Raw genomic sequence first — 5,925 nt, 5'->3', positions numbered from 1 at the left:
TAACATATTACTATTAGTTTTATTATTACTGTTTTTCAAGTTATAAGTTTTCAAGTTAATATTTTATTTAACATATTACAAATTTTTTTATTATTCCTCTTTTTCAAGTTATACGTTTTTAAGTTAATATTTTATTTAATATATTACTATTTTTTTATTATTACTCTTTTTCAAGTTATAAGTTTTCAAGTTAATATTTTTGTTTAACATATTACTATTTTTTTATTTGTTTTTTAAGTTATGAGTTTCAAGTTAATATTTTAACATTTTACTATTTTTTTATGCCTCTTTTTTAAGTTATAAGTTTTCAAGTTAATATTTTATTTAACATATTACTATTTTTTTTTATTAATCCTCTTTTTCAAGTTATACGTTTTCCAGTTAATATTTTTCTTTAACATATTACTATTTTTTATTATTCATTTTTGAACTCATATGCAACATGTGATATTTCTTTTTGTGCTACCAAACTTCTTTGGATATTGTATTGTCTTTTGTTGTTTTTTTTATATATTTTTAATTTTTTTTTTCGGTATAACAAAAGTTCTCAATTTAAAAAAAAAAAAAAGACCCACAATGGGAAAGGAAAAGTCCCACATCAACTTCGTCCTCATTGGACATGTAGATTCCGGAAAGTCCACAACAACTCAACATCTTATTTACAAATGTAGTGGCATTAATAAGCAAACCATTAAAAAGTTTGAGAAGGAAGCTGTTGAGATGAGAAAGGGCTCCTTCAAATTCACTTATGTCTTGGACAAACTGATGGCTGAACCTGAATGTAGCATTACTATTGACATCTCCTTCTGAAAATTTGAGAGCAGCAAATACTATGTCACAATTATTAATGCTCCTGGTCATAGAGACTTCATCAATAACATGATCACTGGTATTTGACTGTGCTGACCTAATTATGGCTGCTGGTGTTGTTGAGTTTGAAGCTGGTATCTCAAAGAATAGACAAACTCATGAGCATGGTATGCTGCCTATACTCTGGGTGTGAAGCAGCTCATCATTGGCATCAACAAAATGGATTCTACTGAGCCACCATACAGTGAGAAGAGATACAAGGAAATTGTAAAGGAAGTAAGCACTTACATCAAGAAGATTGGATACCGTTGACTTCGTACCTAACTGTGGCTGGAACGGTGCTTGAACATTCTTGAACCCAGTGCTAATATGTCTTTGTTCAAGGGATAGAGCATCTCCTGTGAGGAAGTGACCACTCTAATAAAGTACCTGTATGCTGTTGCCATCAGCCACCAGACTCTTGAAACGTAAGCCTGTGAATGTCTAGAAGGGTTTTTCTGGAGACACCCTGCTACTTACCTGGAAGACACTTACGTTCATCAACTGATATGACAACTTTTATATATGCTGCCGAATTGTGGATGCTCAATAGTGCTTATTGACTTTGTTTTTATACATACTTGCTCCTATGTGAGCTAAATTCATATGTTCATATTGTTGTATTTCCTGCCAGGGGATTTTCTTATATTGTTTCTATGTATGTATACATGTATGGTTATTTTTTATGGACTGAACTCATATGCAACATGTGATATTTCTTTTTTTTTGTACTACCAAACTTCTTTGGATATTGTATTGTCTGTATTTGTTTTTTTTATATATGTTAACTTTTGTTATAGCAATAAAAAAATTACTCAATTTAAAAAAAAAAAAAGACCCACAATGGGAAAGGAAAAGACCCACATAAACTTCGTCCTCATTGGACATGTAGATTCCAGAAAGTCCACAACAACTCAACATCTTTTCATCAAATGCAGTGGCATTGATAAGCAAACTATTGAAAAGTTTGAGAAAGAAGCTGTTGAGATGAGATAGGGGGCCTGATTCAGAGCCGGACGCTCTGACCAGAGCGCTCGCTCTGAATCAGGGCCGTCCTAGCTGAAAATGGTAGGGCCTCCTGGCCGCTCGCATAGCTGTGGGTGACCACCCACAGCTTATGCGAGCGGCCAAAAAGATGGTCGCGATGGTCAAGGGCTTGCGGCGAGACCCTTGCAGTAGGGTCTCGTGGCCGCAAGCCCTGTAGTGCTTTTGGCTCTATCAGAGCCAAAAACACTCCCACTGACATCACTAGTGATGTCAGTGGGGCTGGACCAAGACGGTAGGCATTCCCATGGGAACGCCTCCGTCTGGGCAGCCATGCCCCCAGCACGCCCACCAAAGGGGGAGTGCTGTCACTCACAATCGACAGCACGCCCCCTTTGGTGCGAGACCCCGAGCGACGGCTTCCCTGTCGCTCGCCGGGTCTCGCGCATGCGCACGACGGAGGCGCATCCGTCGTGGGCATTTGGGTAACATCGACCCGCTTGCGAGCGTACAGCGCTCGTGAGCGGGTCTGAATGAGACCCAGAGCTCCTTCAAATACACTTAGGTCTTGGACAAACTGAGGGCTGAACAGGAACATGGTATTATTATTATCCTTTATTTATATGGCGCCACAAGGGTTCCGCAGTGCCTCACAAAGTACATTAACAAATGAGAAAACACATAAAACAGCGACTTACAGTACAAGACAATACAGAATAAGAACATAGTTTATAAACATTGCTGCAGCGATCATAACACTAAAAAAAGCAGCAGGGCGTCAGCTACCAAGTGTAAAGTGCCCTTGTGGAGAGTTTTGAGTAGATGATCATATGAGTGAGGGAAGGAAAAGCACATAAGGGAAGAGGGCCCTGCTCGTGAGAGCTTACATTCTATAGGGGGGGAAACAGACAGGGGTGACACAGATAGGGTAGACAGTGAGGAAGAAGCATGTAAGCAGCAGGTTAGGATGAGAGCTGGAAGGCTTTGAAGTAGAGCTTAGTGGTTGGGTAGCAGGACCATTGTGGGGGACAAAAGAATGAAAGAGGAGTAACGGGAGAGGAGAAGGAGGGAAGCAGAGGGGAGGCATACAGACAGAGGAGGAGAGAGAAGGGGAGGAGACTAGGGGGGAAGGATAGTGGTGGGAACAGGGGGCAGAATAAAGGATTAGGTAGGCACAGAGTAAAGTGAGAATTTGAAGAAAACATGGTCACGGTGTGGATGAGCTAAGAATAGTGTATGTGTGAGAACGACAGTGTTGAAGGTTTTTCAGAAATGCCGGTGAAAGAACACTGTTAGTGAATGCGTATGCTTAATGACCAAAGTTGTGTTTTTGTTTTTTTATTGAGGGGACTAAATGTGATTTTAAGGGTTTTGAAAATGAGTAATAATAAAAAAAAAAGGTCAAAGTTGTGAAGCTAGGTAAAAGCAAAGGTAAATCAGACCGTATATGCAAGGTTTAAAGTTTACTTTGCATTGGTTCAAATAAGAATTTAGTTTTTAGTGAAAAAAGAGGCAGCACAAATAGTAGCAAGTGACATATTGTCTATGCAATGATCAAACAAGGAGTTCAGTGTTGCATGTCCTGGTTTTGCAGGCAGCAGATATTTGTTCTGAAGAGATGGTGAACTCACACTTGATGCTCCATTGGTGTCCATATGCAGTATTGATAGCAGTTTAGCTGTGTTTGATGAAATGTTCTCCTTCTGTTTTACTTCGGTTTAACGCCGGTCTAATGCTGAAATTTTCCCTAAAATCTATTTTGCACTTGTGATTCTGCACTTAGGAGTCTGCTAACTCCAGGCAAGGCTAACCAGCCTAGTGAATGATATTTAAGTAGAGATGTAGCCAAGTGTACATCCTAATTAAAGACAACCCCTCACTTGCCAGCCAATACAGACCCAGCAATAAAATGGCTTAAAAAAACATGTAGCACATACCAAACATTTAGGACTTAAGATCAATCATGCCTACACACAATCTAAAGACTAGAGATAGTCCTTATGGTAATATATAGACAATAAAATATTATAAGACTGCAGCAGACTTCAGATTAATAATTGCTGATTACCTAAATATATAATTCAAATAAAACAGCACATCAGGAGTAATGTTCTGCAGCAGACTTCAGATTAATAATTGCTGATTACCTAAATATATAATTAAAATAAAACAGCACATCAGGAATAATGTTCTGCAGCAGACTTCAGATTAATAATTACTGATTACCTAAATATATAATTGAAATAAAACAGCACATCAGGAGTAATGTTCCGCAGCAGACTTCAGATTAATAATTGCTGAATACCTGTTGGAGACAGAAATAAGGGGTATTACTATTGACATCTCCCTCTGGAAATTTGAGAGCAGCAAATACTATGTCACAAATATTAATGCTCCTGGTCACAGAGACTTCATCAAGAACATGATCACTACAACTTCTCGGGCTGACTCTGCTGACCTAATTGTTGCTTGAGGTGTTGTTGAGTTTGAAGCTGGTATCTCAAAGAATAGACAAACTCATGAGCATGGTCTGCTGGCCTACATTCTGGGTGTGAAGCAGCTCATCATTGGTGTCAACAAAATGGATTCTAGGGGATTTTCTTCGAGGTCCATGAGCCTTGATATTTACCCAAAATGTCACCAAACTTTGTATTTTGAGGAATCACAGATTTTCATTTATCGTACACTATCTGTAAAATTGTTATTGACCGCTTTATTGCATCTATCTTTTTGCTATATTTGTCCTAAATAAACTATGATATTTTTCTAATGCATCCTGTACATCATTTTAAACACAAGTGCTTTAGGGACGCTGCTATTTTACATTTTGCCATAACGTCCCCCTGCCTGCCTTACTGTGTGCACCTACATTGCTGATACCTGATTCTCCTGGCGTTATTACCTTTGCTACTGCTAGTGGTGCTCTGGACCTGTAAAGAGGTGGTTGCCCTAACAATCTCCTGCTTCTACTATCTATACCTCTGTGGGAGCCTGTGTAGATCAGAGCTGAGTCTATATCTTTTCTGGGGTCTGCTGCACCACCCAGGGGTGGATTGGGATGCAGAACCAGCCCAGGACCTTTCTGAAGCAGCCTTAAATGGGGGAAGGGGAGGGCGGAGTCTGCTGACATTTTAATTATTCATAATGACACTGTCACTCAATGTTACTCCGGCCCACCTCACCTAACATTTAGCATAGATTATTTTACATTACTGTTACATTGCCTACTGCTATAAGCTGCTATAATAATGCAGATGTGAGAGGCTAAGAGGATAAATGTACCTTCTCTTAACAATACTAAGAGGATAAATGTCCCTTCTGTTAACAATATAATGTACCCCATAACCCTGCAACCCACATACCCCCCTTAACCCCATCTACGCCAAAACAACAGCTCTCAAAACCAATACAGTATGAAATGTATTATTATGAGTATTGCTACTTAACTTCAAACACCATCCTATGCACCCTGCATCTTCTTTATAGTACTGAAGACTGCTCCCTTCCAGCTCATCTACACTGACATCTGCCAATACCACAGTGTAACGATGCTGAAAGTTCTGGGAATAGTTGGGTGCATCTCAAAGTTGTCTATGATTGCTCAGGCTATGGCCACTGAAGCCCTGTCATCCTAGGCTGCAGTCTGATGTAATGGTTGATCAGTTACTGATAATTCTCCTTTCCTCACACCCAGTTCCATCCTCTCCTCCATCATCCTGCTCCTTCCCTCCCACCCTAACCACAGCCTCTCCTTTATCACCCTGCTCCTTCCTTCACACACCGACCCCTTCTCTCCTTCGTCACCCTGCTCCTTCCTTCACACTCCAACCCCTTCTCTCCATCACCCTGCTCCTTCCTTCACACTCCGATCCCTTCTCTCCTTCATCACCCTGCTCCTTCCCTAACACTCAAACTTCTTCTCTCCTTCATCACCCTGCTCCTTCCCTAACACTCCGACCCCTTCTCTCCTTCATCACCCTGCTCCTTCCTTCACACTCCGACCCCTTCTCTCCTTCATCACCCTGCTCCTTCCTTCACACTCCGACCCCTTCTCTCCCTCATCACCCTGCTCCTTCCTTCACACTCTGACCC

At 40.4% G+C, this 5,925-nt stretch overlaps 2 pseudogenes; both read left to right on the top strand.

The window, feature by feature from the left end:
- Nucleotides 1–576: 576 nt before the first annotated feature.
- Nucleotides 577–1,200, top strand: LOC148521542 (elongation factor 1-alpha 1 pseudogene; annotated as a pseudogene).
- Nucleotides 1,201–1,692: 492 nt separating this feature from the next.
- LOC148521541 (elongation factor 1-alpha 1-like) lies at nt 1,693–5,468 on the top strand (annotated as a pseudogene).
- The last annotated feature ends 457 nt before the right edge of the window (nt 5,469–5,925 follow it).

This window comes from Taudactylus pleione, unplaced genomic scaffold (assembly GCF_031769625.1).
Source record: "Taudactylus pleione unplaced genomic scaffold, aTauple2 ptg000157l, whole genome shotgun sequence".
NCBI lineage: Eukaryota > Metazoa > Chordata > Amphibia > Anura > Myobatrachidae > Taudactylus > Taudactylus pleione.
Note: the sequence above shows the minus strand (reverse complement) of the source record. Positions and strands in the feature narration are given on the sequence as shown.